A 19,352-nucleotide genomic window follows, 5' to 3' on the forward strand; every position below is an offset into this window, starting at 1 on the left:
AGAGAGAGAGAGAGAGAGAGAGAGAGAGAGAGAGAGAGAGAGAGAGAGAGAGAGAGAGAGAGATGAATAGATTTATATCTGGGTTTATATCTTAAATTCAAAGATATAAATCTATATACCTATAGATACTTATATGAAAAAAAGAAAGACATAGATATTTAGGTTTATAGATACATCGATAAGTATACAGACATAGATATATAGATAACTATATTTCAACATCGGTTTCTCCTGTAGTCTCATGTGTATTATTTTATGCATTAAAAAAACTTCGTAGAATGTCCCCAAATGAAAAAAAGTTAAAAGTTCCTGCATTATACCCAACCATCCCTGAAAATCATTCTATAGCTTTCCTCCCTTTCACAGCCAGACTCTTTGAAAAAAGTTTTCTATACTCATTGCCTTCATTTCTTCTCTTCTCAATTCCCTCCTAAATCCTCTATTGTAAGACTTCTGACGTCAGTGTCTAACAAAGTCACTATTGAGTTTTTAATTCATAAATCTTCTGATCTTTTCTTAACCCACTTTCTTCTGGACATCTCTGCTGCATTTGACACTCTTGACCATCTTCTCCTCCTATATACCATCTCCTCTTTTTATTTGTTTCATTCAGGTTTTTATGACACTGCTCTCTCTCAGATGTCTTACTTGTTTTACTGATCTTTGTTGGACTCCTTTGCTGGTTCATCATCCATATCCTGTCCACTTAACTGTGGGGTAGAGGTTTACCAAAGTCATCCACTGCATCCCAGGCCATCATCAGTTGTCCTGACTTGTCTTGCCACTGGACTTTGATGACTCTGGAAAAGAGTCGAGGCTAATAACTTTGTGCAACTTTGCCTCACTTAAATCCAATTCACAAACAAGTCAAGATATCACCGCATGATATCATCGGTCCTCTTCAAAAATGAAGAACAAACAGCAGCAACAGCAGCAATAACAAAATAACTGTGGACAGGCTCCAAGTCTCTGTCCTTCTGAGATCAGGTATTGGCTCTGCTTTTCTGTTCGCATTCCTAGCTCATAGCAGAGTACTTCGTATTTGGTAAAAGCTTAACTACTGGTTTTTCATTCATGCATGAATTAGTGGCTTCATAAGCTCTGATAGACTTAATTATCATCTTTACATGGATGACTCCTAAATCTATATTTCCAGCCTAGTCACTTTCCTGACCTTCAACCTCACATCACTAGCTACTCAGTGGACATTTTATATGGTCCTATAGATAGCTCTGAAAATAAACTTATCTTTCCCCCCAAACTCATCCCTCATCTGAGCTTCCTTGTGTCTAGTGAGGGCACGGCAATGCTTCTGGTCAACCAAGTTCACAACCTTGGAGCTATCCTATACTCTTCATTTTCATTCACTGCTCATATTTCACTAATTTGTCTAAACTTGTCATTGCTACTTCCATAATAATTCCTTTCTCTCCTCTCACATACCTACCACCATCATTCTCTTCCTATCTGGACTATTGCAATTACCTCCTAATTGCTTCCCTCCCTCAATCACTACGTATCTAGTTTGTCCACATCTGCTATATTCTCATATGATGTGTGCATATGTTCTCTAGCCAGGATGGACTGTAAACTCCATAAGGGCAAGGACCATTTTTTGCTTTTGTCTTTGTATCCTTAACCTGGTACAGTGCCTAGCACCCAATGAATTTCTGTTGATTTACTATCCTGATACTAAATGGTTGTTATTGTATCCTGATCAATACTATAATTCAAACTCAACAATTTTTAGTAAATTTAAGGCATCCTATTTGTCAGTTTCTCTTTCCTATTTCCATTAGACACTAATGACAATGCAACAACAAGTAATAGACTAAAGTGCATGAATCTCTGGGTAAAATGGAATCTTGATTCCATGGGGTTTTTTTGTTGTTGTTTTTAAATAGGCATGGTCAACTTCATTTATGGGGGGCTCTGTCTTTTATTAGCCTTTTCTGGTATTGACCTATAATTGTTTTGCCTATGGAAATGATATATAGTTTCCCTTTCTTTCAAAGGGGAACTGGGGACACGAGGGGCAAAGGAAGAACTTTACAATGAGGGACTCTACTTTTCATCTTCTAAGTGTGAGTTATTCCAACAGAGTCTGATTGCCCAGAGCATGCTTGGATTCCTGTGCTCCCATGACACTTCCTAGCTAACAGTTCAGGATCACCTAGTGGCAGAGAAGTGACATGAACAATAGGGAGTCCATTCCCAAAAGAGCATCATTAGAAACATCCAAGTACTGACTGTAGCTATTTTTTAGAGTCATTCCAGCCTTTGGTATGTTCCATTTTCTGGTGGGCAAAGTCCTCTGCACCACTCAGTTTTCTCTCTCTCCTATCACCACCACCACCCCCCACTGCCCCACTCCCTTCCCCTTCTCTGAATCCCATTAAAGAAGCATCATTTGTCAAAGACCCTCCTTTGAAAGCACTTCAATTCTGGGCAGTTTTAGCTAGAATGAAAATACTTCTATGAGAGAAATCCCAAAGGCTCCTGGGGAAGATTTACTGGCTTTGAGCAGATTTGACACCTCACTGTTTACAGCTCTGTCTGATGAGTATTTCCAGAAAATTGGCACTGTGAAACCTGATAAAATCCCACTCCTCTCTCACAACATTCAACTATTCTTGGGAGGTAGTGGAGGAGATAGAGATGAAAAACATTCCTCCATCTCTCTGGATTTGTCAAATTCACCTAAGTAGACACCTGCTTTGGTGGGAATATATGGTCCATTAACATCAAACCAAAGAATCCACCAAACTTCTGCCAATACCTCCCACCACTGTAAACTCCCACTAATCCCTACTGCAACCCACATGGCAAGTGAGGTATATGAAGGTTACAGCACACCAAAATTCTAATTAGAAACTTAGAGTTTATTATAGAAGCTTTTGCTATTTTTCTCTCCCTATGACTGGCAAATCCTAAACTCCTGTTCCCTTCCTTCCATCATCCAGAAGTACTGCCTGTCTACGTGAAAATCTTTCTTCTGTAATCTCTCTATATACTCATTCTTATCCTTCCCTTTTCTCTCTTCTTTCATTGTGCCCTCTGTAACCTCCATTCTCTTGTTAGATGACTTCTCATAATCCTAAATTTCTTCTTCTTATTTCTACCTCCTAGTACAAACTAGAAACCATCTTTCCTCTGAAGGCACCCCATTCTTCTCCATCCACTATGATTTTGGATGAAGCCTGAATTCATAGGACTAAGGGCAGGAAATGGCTCTTTACTCCTCATTGCCTCTTCCAGTTCCTTGCCCTTTTTCCATTATTCTTCAACCTTTCCTCATTTAAAGTAGATAGGATATAAAATAAGAACTAGATAGATGATTTCATTGGTAAAGGGACCTCTTGGGAAAGGAAACTCCTTCTATGAGAGCAGGGCAGCAACTTCTCTTACTATTTTTTATTTCTCCAGTGTCTATATTACAATCTTCCTGTCCACCCCAACCCCTGCCCTACTCTATATAATTTCAGTATTCATGTTGATATTTCTTCAAACACTCCAGACTCTCAGTTCATCAGTTTCACATGACTCCTAACTCCATGCTACCTACAGTCATTAGAACTCAGCATCACCCAAGACTAGTACATCTCCCAGTTTCATAATTCTGAATTTAATCTCTCAAATTATACTTACCAAAAGAGCTCTAGAGAAACAAATCAGTTCAGGTAATTAATCAGCTTTCCTTCATTCTCTTCTTCTTAACTCCTGTTCCAGTATGTATTTGGTTTTTTCTCTTTTTTATTTCATTTTTAATTTGTGGAATAAAACAAGAATTCCCATAACAATATAATTTAAAAAAAGATTGCACATGAAACTACAAACCTATTATGTATAATTTACTGTTCCTTTTAAATATATGATAAAATTTTCATGTAACTTTTTTCCATTTTTCTTCCCTCCACCCCCCAGCCCTAAAGATGGCTACAATCACACACACACACACACACACACACACACACACACACACATACACACACACACATAATCATTCTATACATCTATTTTTTTCAGTTTTTTTCTCTGGACACTTATGGCATCTTCCTTCATATGTCCTTTGTAGTTAATTTGGGTATTTGTAATAGTACAAATTACTTATTTGCTCAAAGTTGTTCTTAAAACAATATTGCTCTTACTAAATACAACATTCTCATGGTTCCAGGGCTTATTTCATGGACCACATCTCTACTTCTGTCACCATTCTTCCATTTGTGTCAGCTTCTCGGCCTTCAGTGCTCTAAAGAAACTATGGCAAAGATGGATGCTGACTTTTCTCATTTTTTTCCTTTTCTGTTTTGACTAAAAATTTGCTCCCTAAGATGCTGTCTTAATTAATTAATCCCACTGTCTGTTTTGTTCATTTTTAGTCTCTCCCACTCTATTGCTTCCTTCTTCCCAGCCTAGGAACCAGCAGTCTCCCCTTTCCTTAAAAACAAATGAAAATAATAAAACAAATAAAACATCCCTAGAAACAAACAAAACTAGCCACAAATTATGTTTCAGTCTTTCACTTTCCTCTCACTGTAAGTATTTCATGAAGAATAGTCAATAGTTACTATATCTGCTTCTTTACCATCTGCTAACTCTTAGACCCATTGTAACTTGGAAGTCAAAAATACTTGAGTTCAAATTCTGCCTCAGACACTTACTAGCTGTGTGACTCTGGACAAGTCATTTAACTTTTATCTACCTTAGTTTCCATATCTCTAGAATGGGTAAAATAATGGCATTTACTCCCAGGGTTGTTCTGAGAATAAAATGAGATATTTATAAAGTGCTTTGCAAACCTTAAAATACTCTATAAATTATTATTATTATTACTATTAGTCTATTCCCATCACTCCAGGAAAACTATCTTCTCCAAACCCATTAATGACTTTTAAGTTTTCAAATCTAATGGCTCTTATTAGTCTTCATCTTCCTTGACATTTCTATTAAATACGACTATTTAATACCCTCCTCTTTGATGTAAACTACATTTTGGCTTCCATTGCTTTTTCCTGGCACTGCTCCTATCTGACTTAGTCAAGTGAGTGCCAGATGTCACATTCACATCTCGAATTTTCCATGGAAAACTTTGGATAACTGAAGGAACTTTACAGTTTTCCAAAGACAATGTACCCTGCTTTTGTCCTGTTCAACTTGAGTCTCAATCTATTATCTCTCTCTACTGTTTGTCCCAGGAAATACATAAGAGAGAGAGAGTATATCCAAATACAGGCAATAGAAATTGTTCATCTATTTGGTCTTCCTGTGTGGATAGCAAAGCTGCACTTTTGAGTGACTACAAATCTCTTCCTGAAGACTCTAATATGTTTCAGAGCTTGAGTCAGTCAGCACAATATTATTCACAAACGAGAGAATCTGTATGACCTTGCCATATACAGAAAAACTCTCTCCATGTCAGACTCATCACCAAATCTCCATCATAGAAGAGAATATCTTGATGAGCAAATATCTCCCTATTTTATATCTCACCTGATATTTGTGATCAGAGGATTAAACAGTATTATTTCTGTTATATCTTTCAAAGAATACAGGATGACTTTGATGTATGGACAATATGTGCCTTAGCGGAAAAGCAACTTTAAGCTGTCAGCTTTCTCTGTTGAATTTAATACTTTTCCATTTTCTACATCTTTCAGTCTACTCACAAATGGTAAAGAAGTGGTTCATTATTGAATACTGCCTGTGAATAGCTGCTCATTCTAACAGCCTTGTCACAATGCACTCAATTTGTGTACAGAAAACTTACATACAGTTTTTATTTTATACAGGTAGGAGACTAGGTGTACAGATAGGCAGCAATTGATTACCTTTCTTTTTTGTTGTTAATTAGGTTTAGGATTTTTTCAATATCTTTGGAATTTTCCTCTTTCATATGTCTTCCATTTCAGTCCCTCAGTGCTTTCCAATTATGTCTTATCCAGCATATATTTCCTCTATATAGATTTGGTCCATTTTGGCTGCTTCTCATCTGTTCTCTATAGTTCCATTTTTACCTCCCATGTAAGCATTTCCAGGATAGTGATGTGAGAATCCAAATGTTATGCTTCTGCTGTCCTTAATGGTGAAAATAGTTTACCATAGTAATTTTTATAAATCTTTTCACTTTTCTTCTATAGCTTGTTCTCTTGCCATTTTTATCTTTAGATATGCTTGGGATTACTTTATTTAGTTGGATTTTTAAGCATGATTTCTTTAAATTATTTTTATCCTCCATTAATTCTCTCTGTTTTATGCAATGAAACTACTCATAATCATTCATCATAATTCTTCATACAATTTTACCAAAAAAAGTTAATATTCTAAATTGGCACTGCCTTTCACCACCATCTCTCTTTGTTTACCAAATAAATAAATAGCTTTCTGGGTTCTTTTTGTTCTGTTATTCTACAAAGAGATTTACAGCAGTTAAATGTCTTATGAAATTATTGTAATCATTAACAATGTCATTTTTAATATCTTTTTCCCATTTCTCTGAAAAGCTGATTGTTTTTCCTCAGTTGAACCCTTGGTGAAGCAATTCAAGTTGACACCATCCTCCTCTCTTGAATCCCTGCCCTCCTTATCATTTCACTGATTGAGCCTTGGCAAGCCTTAACCTTAGATCACTCCCACCATAAGCTATTTTCAATTCTACACATCTACTGCTAAACAAAAGTGGAGAAAATTATATGAACCCCTCTGCCTGCTCAAATAATTCCATTCCATCATGTCTCTACCAATATCCCCCCCACCATCCATACTCTATCACTTTTTTTTTTTTAGCAATCGGGGTTAAGTAACTTGCTCAAGGTTACACAGCCAGTTATTTCTGGGGTGGTGCTGAGTATCTGAGCCTGGGATTCAGTCTCCAGGTCATCCCGACACTGGAGCCGGTGCTCTTACTCGCTGAGCCACCTGGCCGCCCCTAAGCAATTGGGGTTAAGTAACTTGCTCAAGGTTACATGGCCAGGTGTTTCTGGGTGGGTGCTAAGTGTCTGAGCCCAGGATTCGATCTCCAGGTCATCCCAACACGGGAGCCGGTGCTCTTACTGGCTGTGCTACCTGGCCACCCCTCTATCACTTATTTTCAATATCTTCCTGTCTAGTGCCTCACTGCCTATTGCCTATAATCATCCCTATGTCTCCCCTATCCTAAAAATATATTGACTGATTGTTTCAATAGGTCACAATTAAGTTGTTTTCATCTTATATCATATATTCATTATTAGTCTTTCTTCTTACATATCACTAAATCTGATTTAAATCCTGACAAACCAATAACTTGGCTATACATAGACCAATGAATCAAAGATAAATCCTGTATCTATATAACTAGTCTTATCCTGCCTGTTAATATATAAATATGTTTAGTTCTTACTATGTACAGTTCCTACCAATTCTTTTCTCAAAGAAAAGATTCATGATTTAAAGGTGTTGGACTTTTTTGTAGCCTTTGACCTCTTTCCTTTCTTTGCCTTGAACAATGTTTTTCCATGTATTTCTCTCCAAACCCAGTTCTATCCATGCATGGAAGTTACCATATAATTGAGTAAATTTTTATCTAATTTGGAAGACCTTATCAAATTATTCGTTGAATTTATCTACCTCTTTATCATCTTCAATGTTAAGTTCATAAGCAGCAATTATATCACAGTTATCTTTTTACAAATGTTTAACATTAATAGGATGCAATGTGATGACCAGATGTCTCGTGAAATAATGTTGACATGTCTGTAATATGATGAAAAAATAAACCCTAGTTCAATTCCTGTTTTGCTACTCTAGGAAATACCTATGCCCCCCCCTTTCCATTTATACACATTTCCTTTTTTTCTTCTGGCTTTGTTTGTATCAAGAATAACAAGATTGCTATGATTCACCTTCAGCATTTTGTCCACTTGTTAGTCATTCAACCAAGATCTCACATTTAGAATGTGAATAGTAGTCAAATTAAAATGTAGATATGGTCTTAAAACTATATAATTATTAACCCTCTCTGTCTCCTTTACTATAAACTTGCTAGTTCACTGCAAAAGTGGAAGGGAGCCAAACAGAAATGAAGGCCATTTTGTATTTTTCTTTGTTTAATTAGTTGTCACAGTAAAAAAAAAAAAACTATCACCAAGAAACCAGCTTCTCTGGGCCTCTCTGTACTTAGTTGGGTTGATCCTTAGAAAACAGTCGATTGTCAAGGCCATTCTCAGAGTCTTTAAAACAAGATAGAAACTTCCAGAGTTCATACCCTGCTGGGATGACTTTCAAGAATTTTGGATCATGATATAATGAGGTCTTGAAGTAGGGCAGTGGAAAACTATTGCCTTTGCCTGTTGCCTTTGTAAAGGACTTTAGTCTTGAGGTACTTAATAAACATATTTTGAAATGAAACAACTGAAAGTGTTTCAAAATAAAAATATTTTGAAAGTGAAACCACTGCTTATAGGTTGCCTTTGTTATTCCATCTTCCTCTTCTTGTCCTTTTAGTATTGTGTACTACAGGTTCTACCATCAGTGACCATTTGTTTCCTCAGATCATACCACTGCAGCAAAAATTTGCAGATGCCCCAGAACTAGATCTGAAAATAGCAGAATGAAAAACCTGAAGCTTGGAACAGTGCTTCCCCATGCTCCATTGAATGGAGCCCAACTTCAACATAAAGTTCAGTGAAGACATACTGTAGAGGGCAATTGGGGTTAAGGAACTTGCCCAAGGTTACACAGCTAGTTTTTTTTTTTTTTTTGTGGGTGTTAAGTGTCTGAGTCCAGAACCAAACTCGGGTCCTCCTGAACCCGGGGCTGGCGCTTTACTCACTGCGCCACCTAGCCGCCCCATAGCAATCATATCTTAGACAAGGCAAAAGCAAAAATAGATAATAAAGGAAACTACATTTTGATAAAGTTAAAATAGACAGTGAAGTAATATCAAACAATTTTAAAGAAAGTTTAAAGATGAACTTATTTGTCACATATGTAGGGTAGCGAGTGAAATTTATTAATGTGAAAGCCATTCCCCAGTTGCTAAATGGTCAAGGATGTGAACGGGCAGTTTCCAGAAGAAGAAATCAAAGCTATCTAGAGTCATATGAAATAAATCACTATTGATTAGAGGTAAGCACATTAAAACAACTCCAAGAACCACTTCACAATATCAGAAATGACATGCTGGAGGAGATGTAAGAAAATAGGTACACTCATGGTGGAGTAGTGAACTGATCCAACCATTCTGGAGAACACTTTAGAACTATGCCCAAAGGGTCACAAAACTGTGCATACCCTTTGACCCTTCAGTACTATTATTGGGCTATATCCCAAAGATATAAAAAATAACCTATATGTTCAAAAATATTTACAGAAGCTCTTTTTGTGGTAGCAAAGAATTGGAAATTGAGAGAATGTCCATCAATTGGGGGAGGGATGAATGAATCATGGTATATGATAGTGACAGGACACTATCATGGTATAAGAAATGATGAGAGGTATGGTTTCAGAAAAACCTAGAACAGAAGATCATAACAGCAATATTATAATGATGATCAACTGTCAAAGACTTTGCTACTCTGATTAATACAACAATACAAGACAGTTCATAAGGACTCATAGTGGAAATTGCTTACTACCTCTGGAGAGAGAACTTGGTAAACTCTGAGTGCAAATTGAAGTATAATTGTCACATTTTTCTTACTTTTTGTGCCATGGCTAACATGAAAACATGTATTTCATTATTTCACATGTATAATGAGCATCATATTGCTTGCCTTCTCATTGAGTGGGGGAGGGATTGGAAGAAGGAAGAGAATTTGGGATTCAAATTTTTAATGTTGAAAATAAATAACAATTTTAAATGTTTTAAGAAAAACAAATAATAAGTAGCAGTTCAGCTCCTTGAAATTCATTGATGGACATTTCTTATTTTTACAAGGCCAGATTAGAAGGTGAAAATGGTGTGGAGAAAGAGAGAAAGTCAAGGAAAGACCAGAACCTACTTTTAAAACTTGCATTTCATTCCATGCATATTTCTTTTCTTTAAGCCCCTGCTGAACATCTGGCTATAAAGCATTTCCTCTCTTGAACCGTATCATGCATTACCTATGCGGTAATTCTCATCTGAGCAAACTACTTGGCAATTCTTGATTAAGGTATTTATTTGCTAAAGCAGGAACATTGTCTAATTTGTTCTCCACAGAACATAGCCTTCTGTAGCTTTGTTTGTATACCCTACTATACTACCTCACCTTACTATGGAAAGTGGAGTGTCAGATTATCTGTCTTGGCCACTAGGATTAGCCCTATCCCTTGGCCATGGAAGTCAATTAATTGATGTTTATTGAATTAAATTGAATTCCAGGGCCCCCTAATGCCTCATAATAAAGAAAATCAGGAGGCTTAGAATGTTCCACCTAGTGAAGCCTCAGAAATCATGGCCCATTTTATCAGTACCAAGGACAAGTATGAGGAAACAAACCCAAGAATAGTGACTTGCTTAAAGTGACATGATTTGTGAGTGCTGCAGCCAGTAGCACAGGTCATCTGGCTCCTGCCACCCCCATAATAACACTTCTCTTTTCTGTGTACCAGTTCACTGCACATATAACCATGCAAATCATAATAACCTAGATTTACATAACATTGCTACGCTTTACAACGCATTTTATGGATTTTCCAAATTACTAGGAGGAAGTCGGTGTACTGCTATTGTCATTTACAGAAGAAAAATCTGAAACACAGAAAAGTAATGGGACTTAACCAGTCAAATCTCTAGTTAGTGTCAGAGGCAGGATTAGAACTCAGATCTCCCCTGATTCCAAATCTTGGTGTTCTTTCTACTATGCCCTGAAGTTACACCTCTACTTTTTCTCTATAAAAGGCTTCTCAAAAACTATGTTATTGGGGGAGTCTACTGTTGCTTATCTTAGCACTGTTGTAGGTCAAAGTCAATCATATTAGGGGCGGCTAGGTGGTGCAGTGAGTAAAGCACTGGCCCCGGAGTCAGGAGGACCTGAGTTCGGTTCCGGCCTCAGACACTTAACACCCACACACAAAAAACTAGCCACGTAACCTTGGGCAAGTTACTTAACCCCAATTGCCCTCCGAAAGGCAAAAAAAAAAAAAAGTCAATCATATTTAAAATCTGCTCAAACCATGCATTGGTTTGTGCAGACTGGGTTTTAAGACCAAGGCATTTTGATTTGGAATTAAGCTATTAACTTTCATGTGTGGCAGCTAAGAGTTAGTATCTGATTGTACTGTTCTGCAAGGGTGAGGTCAGGGGCAGGCCCCAACCAGTGGCTATGGCAGCGATCTCTCCATGGGTAGAGGACAAGGTGTTAATGACAGGTTATTTTTCAGAGAGTCAAAAGCAAGCAAGAGGTCGCAAGAGGTCACAAGAGGAAGAAGGCTAAATATCACCAGGAGAGAGGAATGAAATATGTGTCCAAGGTTCAGAAATATATGTTCACAATCTAATACAAGGATATCAAAGAGGAAGAACATGCAGGCAGGATGGAGTCAGACAAATATCCAGGAAACTGGGTGCCTGGAATTGGAATTGAACTCATCCAAAAGTTATTTGGTTCGTTAAGCCTGTTGTCACTCTTTAAGCTCATATATTTGAATGGAACACCCCCTCCTTTTCTCTTCAGCTACAGACTTCAGCATTGGGCAGCACCCTATTATTGTATGGTGCCGGTAAAAAGCTTTTGATTTGGAGTCAGAGGAACTGAGTTCTAGTTCGAGCTTTGTTATTTGCTCTTAGTGTGCACACCCTCTATACTTTAGTGAGCAGGCCACTCCAACTCACCAGACCTCAGTTTCCTTATCTGTGAAATTAGAGTAGGATTAGATAATTTCATGGATCTCTCTGAGTTTGAAGCCTATCATCTCCCTGACTGAAAACCTGAACTGGAAACAGCTAAGTTAATAAGGGTGGCTAGACAGAGTGGTTCAATCCAGTTTGATCTGGTTCCTTAAAATTAAGCACATTGGTGTGCATGTGCATGGGGAAACAGGTAAGGGCAGCATTAGAGATAGGAATAACACCTTATTGGAAAAATCTACTGAAGAAAAGCATTTCATTTGTTTCTTCATCTAAAAAGATAAAGACATCTTTAGGGACATAGGACCCAACCTAAATCATAATGCCGACTCTTTCCCTGAAACATTTCTATACAGGTAAATTGTAGATAAAACAAACATCAAGGACATCCTTGAAGGAGAAAAAAAGGGGAGGAGATGCAACAAAAGGGCAAGAGGCAGCCTAAAAGAGGAGGAAAGAAGGAAGGGGCATTGTTTCCAGGCAACCAACCCTAGTCCTGCCCATGTTGCCTTGGTGATGGGGTCTAGCTGACAGGAAGGGAGGAGTGATATATAAGCAAGTGCCAGCTGGCAAATAACATTCCTTTTTCTTCTTCCTTCTGCCTCTCTGAGTTACTCTGGAACTCCAGTCCTGCAGCAGTTGGGCCCAACACAATTGCCCCAATTTTCCCTATCCTTGAGATGGTTCCATACCCAGGAGGATTTCAGGGTCCCTGATTAGCTGCTCAGATAGAGTTATGGTTTTCTTGATTGTAGGTAACAAAGCACATACCAAGCAGACCAGCTAGTCTAACCATTTACCCACAGCTTTCTGGTCATTATCAGAAATAGCTTACAAAACAGGAAGTCTTTTCTTGTTCCAGTCGATTTCTCAGGGTTATTTGCCATGAAATGTCACCTTCTCAGAAGAGAGAGCAGAATTTATCACAATTAAAGAAAGCTTTGACATGCAGCTATAAGTGGTTAAAGTGAGTTTTTAACTTCCGATCTATGCAGCCTGTGCATTGTTGATGGGACACATGTGTATGGGCAATTTATTATGGCCATAAAAGTTATCCGTTCTTCAAGAATGATTGCATAATTTTTTATTGCTTTCAGCAATGTACCCAGCAAGAAAACTTGCTTGTCTTTGGGAAACTAATGAAGCATGTTTATGATCTACAAATGTGTACAGAGCAGGGGAGGAAATGCCAGCTGCCTGGCTGGCCCATTGGCTTCCCACCTTGTGCTGCATTATTGCACAGAGTGAGCAAAACAAATTAAGATAATTATTTAAGAGAGAGACACATGATGCTTCTGAGTATTATTTTCTCCACTAACTGACAAGGTGTAAAGACATTAACATCTAATTAGACTAGAAGAGAAACGGACTACAATTCAGTCCCAGCAGAGCCTCTGTAATCTGCTTTTCACCTGCTCCCTTCTGCTTCCCCCTTTTTCTTGATAATAATTTGGTAGCTTTTATTGCTTTCTTTTATAGGCACTAGAGTTGATTCTGTTATACCTGTTTCTTCTCCGGCAAAAACCACTTATCTGCAATCTTCATTATTGTCTTCCTTTCTCAGTCCTCTTGAATCTATCATCCATCCAACTGCTAAAATAATCTTTCTAAAATATAATTCTAGCCATGTCACTCCCCTACTCAGAGATCTTCTGAAGCTCCCTATTTCTTTTATGATAAAAGACAAAATCCTCAGTCTGGCTTTTAAAACCCTTTACATTCTTTCTATAGCCTATATTTTGGGGAGTTATTTCACATTATTCTCTCTCTCTCTCCTCTCTCTCTCTCTCTCTCTCTCTCTCTCTCTCTCTCTCTCTCTGTCTCTTTCTCCAGTCAAATTGTCCTTTTTGGTTTTCCTTAGCTTTTCTTGATTCTATGTCTCTGCTCAGGCCTTTTCACATTCCTAGAAAACACTTCCTGCTCAGATCTGCCTTCTAGGATCCTTTCCTGCTCAATTCAGGTGACACCTCTTAATAGAAAACCTTTCTTGAAATGACTGATTGTTAATGCTCTCTCTTTCATTTAGTTGTTTTTGTTATGTCCAACTCTGTGTGACCCCATTTGGGGTTTTCCTGGGGTTTGCTATTCTCTTCTCCAACTCATTTTACATATAAGGAACTGAAGCAAACAGGTTTAAGTGACTTGCTGATGGTCACATACCCAGTAAGTGTCTGAGCCTGGATTTGAACTCAGGTCTTCCTGAGCCCAGCACTCTATTCTGCCACTTAGCTGCTCTGCTCTCTCTCACTACTGAAATGGAATTTATTTCTTTAAATGTTGTGTTTAATACAATGTAAACTTCTTGAGGGAAGGGACCATATTTTATTTTAATTTTGCTTTTCCAGCTTTATATATAATTGATGCTTAATAATGGTAGTTGAATTGAAATACATAATTTAACTGTATTATTTAAAAGAAGCACTGTGATGTAGTGAAAGGGACAAGGGATTTAAAAGTCAGAGAACCTGGGTTCAAATTCCAGCTATACTACATTCTATCTGTGTGACCTTGAAAAAGACAAATCCCCCTCTGGGTCTCGGTTTCCCCACTGTCAAAAAGAAGGTCTAAACCAAATGATCTTTAAGGTCCCCTCCAGCTCTAAACCCAAGAATTGTAAGGAACTGTAACAAAACCCAGACAAAATTTATAGAAATGTTAGCCAAAGGAATATCTTATTTGAGCTTACACTGAGGAAAATCAAAGGTTATATGTAAGCTCTATAATAGAATCATGTCATTCTTGCTATGTAAGACCATGCAGATTCAAGATCAGATCATAAAAAGGTGACATAGTTACTCTCAGTATTTTTCTATAGTATTTTGAATTAAACAGTAATAAACATTTATGTGTTAGTTAAGCAGACAAGTATTAGTCATAAAATTTTTCTTTTTTTGGTTTCTTATTCCTCATACCATAACAGAAGGAAACAAGCATTATTAAGTGTCTACTATGTGCTAAGCACAGTCCTAAGTGTTTCATGAATACTAACCCTTTTGATCCTTACAACCACTCTGGGAAGCAAGTGCTAGAATTAACCCCATTTTACAATTGAGGAAAATAAGGCAAACAGGGGTTAGGTGACTTGCCTAAAGCAACACAGCTATCTATTATTGGATTTGAACTCTGGTCTTCTTATGACCTTGAGCAAGACACATTACCCCCTCTTAACCTCCTCAGGTCCCTCATCTGTAAAATAGTAATAATAAGAATAATAATATACAAGTATATATTAAGGACAACTGCTTCATCCTCTACACTACTTAACTTCCTCTAATATTTATGAGATATTTGGCATGTTGCAATGTTTCCAAAAGTTTTTTTGATCACCATAACAGCAAAAAAAAAATTTGACCATGTACTCCTAACACATGTGAATTTATTTAGAAATTTTGTACATGTGCCACAATAGTAATATTTACACATTATAACACATGTATAAAATCAAAATTCAAAAGAATGGTAAAGATGAAATAAACAATATTTTAAATTATTTTATTTCATAAATTATACAAGGTTTTTTTGCTACTAATTACTTTCAGTACTCAATCAAAGTTTTCTCACTAAAACATTATTACAATCACATTGGTCTCACTAAATACTATTAGTAATAATATATGATGTTAAACATAATTAATATTAAATAATTTATAAAATATCAATAATATCTGATTGAGAGCAATATGATTGCATATGCTTCCTTTTCTTAAGATCTTGGTTTAACATTTTGGGATAGAGATTTGAATGCCTGGCTAAAAGTTAGATGTGTATCAATACTTGGTTTAAGTATCTGTCACAGCTGGAAAATACATCTCTCGTAGAGGCATAGCTCTAAATGGAAGAAGAACATCAAGGATTGTACTTCATAAATTGTAATACTCATTTTTCAGTTCCATCCTCCAATTACGCAAAGGTTTTTGTAGAAATTTGGCTAATAAATGTCCATCTCCTTTGATGTTAATGAGTCCTTGCAAACTAATCAGAAAAAGATTGCCTTTTTTATATTTTTTAACAAATGAGTTCAGAGCCCAATGAAACTTTTTCCTGGAAAATTTGGAAGTTTAACAATATTTTCCAATTTTTTCAAGTATGCATAAATGGGAGTTTTTAATAGGTGACACACTATCTTGAGAGCAACAAAAAGCTTATTTTTATGTCTTGTTCATTTTTATGGTTTTATAAGACAATTAACTGATAGCCCAAGGGTAAGGTTCATCATCAATGATAGAGGATACAAATACATTTTTTCAAGTAATTTTCTTGAGAATTTCTCTTTGAGGGTATTCTTGAGAAATCAGATTAGACCACTACAGCTTTTTCATTATTCTGTGGTTGACAAAAAAACTTATATAAGGAGTAGGAATAGCACCAGTCCCACTTGTGGTCATATAATCTTCATTTTCCTTATAGGAAACTTTTAAGTCATTTGCCATTTTGTGAGGGTCACTTTGGTTAAAAGTAGATTAAAATACATCACAAAAGGCAATTAGATTGTACAGTGGGTAGAGCGCTGAATGTCAAGTCAGGAAGACATGAATTCAAATCCTGCCCTTGGCACTTGTGACCCTGAGCAAGACACATTACCCCTTTTAGCCTCCTCAGATCCCTCATCTGTAAAATGGGAATAATAAGAATAATAATATACAAGCATATATTAAGGACTTTGAAAACATTAAAATGCTATATTAATGCTTGCTATTGTTATTACCTTAATTATTTCCAGTGCTTTCTAACTATGAAACTGTGGGCATATCTCTTAATTTCAGTTTCCTCATTTGTATAAATGGAGATTATGAGAATAATATTTGTAGTATCTACCCCACAGATACATTAGTAACTACCCCACAGGGTTGTTGCAAGGCTTAAATGAGATAATGTATAAGAAGCACTTTTCAAACTTTTAAAGTACTTTATAAATGCTATTACAATTATAAAATAATAATAATAACTCTCACCTATGACTCCAAGAAGCTAGAATATGCACAGTGGCCACACCTGGGAAAACTGTCTCAGCAAACCAGGTTGAAGGTAACTGAAGGGTCTAAAACCCATTTGTATGTCAGGGGGATGCCAACCCTAAGCATGTTAAGACTTCCCCTGGAGAAATAGGCAGATGAGAACAATTCGTCCCAATGTCCATGAAGGCAGCTGAAGCAGACACCATGGATTGCTCAGAGCTTTGTCACATATCAAAGATGTAAACATCATCCACTACATCCCAGGCCATCACTAGTCATCTTGATTTTTGTCTTGCCACCGGATTTTGATGACTCTGGAAGAGAGAGTGAAGCTGACGTCTTCACCTCACTTAAATCCAATTCATGAACAAGTCAAGACATGATGTCACTGGTCCTCTTCAAAACAAAGGACAAATAACACTTATAGACTAAGATTTCAAATCATCATTGCAGGAAAAGATATTTTCAGTTCTCTGTAAGAATGTCCTTCCTTAGAAATGCTCTAAATCACTATTGATTAGAGAAATGCAAATCAAAATAACTCTGAGGTACCACATCTCACCAGTCAGATTGGCTAAGTTGACAAAAAGGAAAATGACAAATGATGGAGAGGATGTGGGCAAATTGGAACACTAATGCATTGCTGGTGGAATTGTGAACTGATCCAGCCTTTCTGGAGAGCAATCTGGAATTATGCCCAAAGGGCTATAAATAATTTCATATCCTTTCACCCAGCAATAATACCACTCCTAGGATCCCAAAGAGATCACAGAAGTGGGAGGAAGCCCCATATGTACAAAAATGTTTATAGCAGCTCTTTTTGTGGTGGCAAAGAATTGGAAATTAAGGGGGTGCCCATCAATTGGGGAATGGCTGAACAAGTTGTGGTATATGCATGTTATGGAATACTATTGTGCTATAAGAAACGAGGAGCAGATGGACTTCATATTTACCTGGAGAGGCTTATACGAACTGATGCTGAGTGAGAAGAGTAGAACCAGGAGAAATTTGTGCACAATTACAGACACAACATATGGGTGATGACCAACTTTGATAGGCTGGACTCTTCTCAGCAATGCAGTGATATAAGTCAATCCCAAAAGACTCATGATGGAGAGAAATGTGTGCATCCAGAGAAAGAACTAGGAAGAACTGAGTTTATATCCAGATGGAAGCAAAATAGCTGATCTTTTTCCTTTTCTTGTTTGGTTTTATGTCCTCTTTACCATTTTTCATTCCATCTGATACAATCTGTCTTTATAACCTGACTAATGTATAATGTGAAAGTAAAATTTAAAAAAAATGTTTTGTCTAAAAAAAAAAAGAATGTCTTTCCTTATAGAAACCAAAATAATCAAAATTGATACATTTCTAAAATTTTGGTATAAACACAAGGAAAAATATATATGCTGAGCTTGCTATTCTGCATTGAAAAGGATCCTATGAAGGGAATCTCACAGTTAAAATTGAGGAAACAGGGTTTTTCTTAGGTTGTTTTTTTTAACCCATCTTTCTGGTGGCTTAATTCCATAATACAGGACTCTAGCCAAGGCTCCCTATGTAGCATGGTTCTGAATGCTTTTTTTTATCAGTACACCTTTTCTTTGTTTCTGCCACTTCGGCCAGAAGCCACAAGAACAGATGAGATTTAGAATAGACATGTTCCCAGTGATACATTTCTAAAGCAGGAACAATGCTGAAAAGTGTGCGTGTTTTTTAATTTTACTTGACTAAGTCATTCTTTGTGTGGAAATAATTCAACAAACTTCAATGAAGTGACCTTTGGAGGACCATGGAACTGACTACATCAGAGATTTTGAAAGCTAGCTTTGTCTTTAGAGAGACCTCAACCTTGACACAGTCACCATAGACTACTTGTGACACCGCATTGTGGACTCAGAAGATCTCTGGGTTCAAATCTTAGTTCTGCTTTGCTTTCTAATAATAATAGCTAACATTTTTATAGTGCATGCTTTATGCCTGGCATAATACTAAGCAGTTTACAATTATGATCTCATTTTGTCCTCACAACAATCCTCAGAAGTAGGTAGAATTGTTAATTCCATTTTACAGATGAGGAAACTGAGACAAGCAGAAACAGTGATTTACCCAAGATCACACAGCTAGGTAAGTATCTGAGACAAGAATTGAACTTAGGTCTTTCTAACTGTAGGCCCAGCACCCAATTCTCTGCTCCATCTAGCTACTACTCTGTGTGATCCTTGAGCAAGATACTTCATCTTTCTGTGGCTTCTATTGGCCCATATGTAAAATGAAGGAGATAAATATTCTCGCCCTAAACCTATGATCCTGTCAGTATCTTCTGAATCCTCTTACAATGGAAAAGCTCTTTTCAAGTCACCCTTAAAAAAAATTAGTTTCTCAGCTAAGACCAGGCTCTTCAAGAAGCAATTGGCCTGAAGGAGTCAGTCAAGTGTATATTGCTAATCCCCATAATGCAGAGAGCTCCACAGCTACCTTTCTCTGAAGGAAATAGACTCCCTTGATTAGACTTCTGTTCATGCACATGTATACTACTCCCATAAGAAAAAACATAATATGACCTCCTTTTGTGGATAATGAAAATA

The 19,352-nt window shown here is 37.0% G+C and overlaps 2 long non-coding RNA genes across 4 annotated transcripts in view; one reads left to right on the forward strand and one right to left on the reverse strand.

Moving 5' to 3' along the window:
* The window catches only part of LOC138152096 (uncharacterized), a 50,837-nt gene that overhangs the window by 22,421 nt on the left and 9,064 nt on the right, over positions 1–19,352 (forward strand). The window lies entirely within an intron of this gene.
* Positions 14,533–19,352, reverse strand: part of LOC138152098 (uncharacterized) — a 42,584-nt gene continuing 37,764 nt past the window's right edge. Inside the window, exon 5 of the long non-coding RNA XR_011166026.1 lies at positions 14,533–17,078. This is a non-coding gene — a long non-coding RNA (uncharacterized lncRNA). The remainder of the gene's footprint in view (positions 17,079–19,352) is intronic.

The sequence above is a fragment of the Petaurus breviceps genome, unplaced genomic scaffold, assembly GCF_028583685.1.
Source record: "Petaurus breviceps papuanus isolate PSGF00001 unplaced genomic scaffold, PetGlider_PUasm1.0 90919, whole genome shotgun sequence".
Classification (NCBI taxonomy): Eukaryota; Metazoa; Chordata; class Mammalia; order Diprotodontia; family Petauridae; genus Petaurus; species Petaurus breviceps.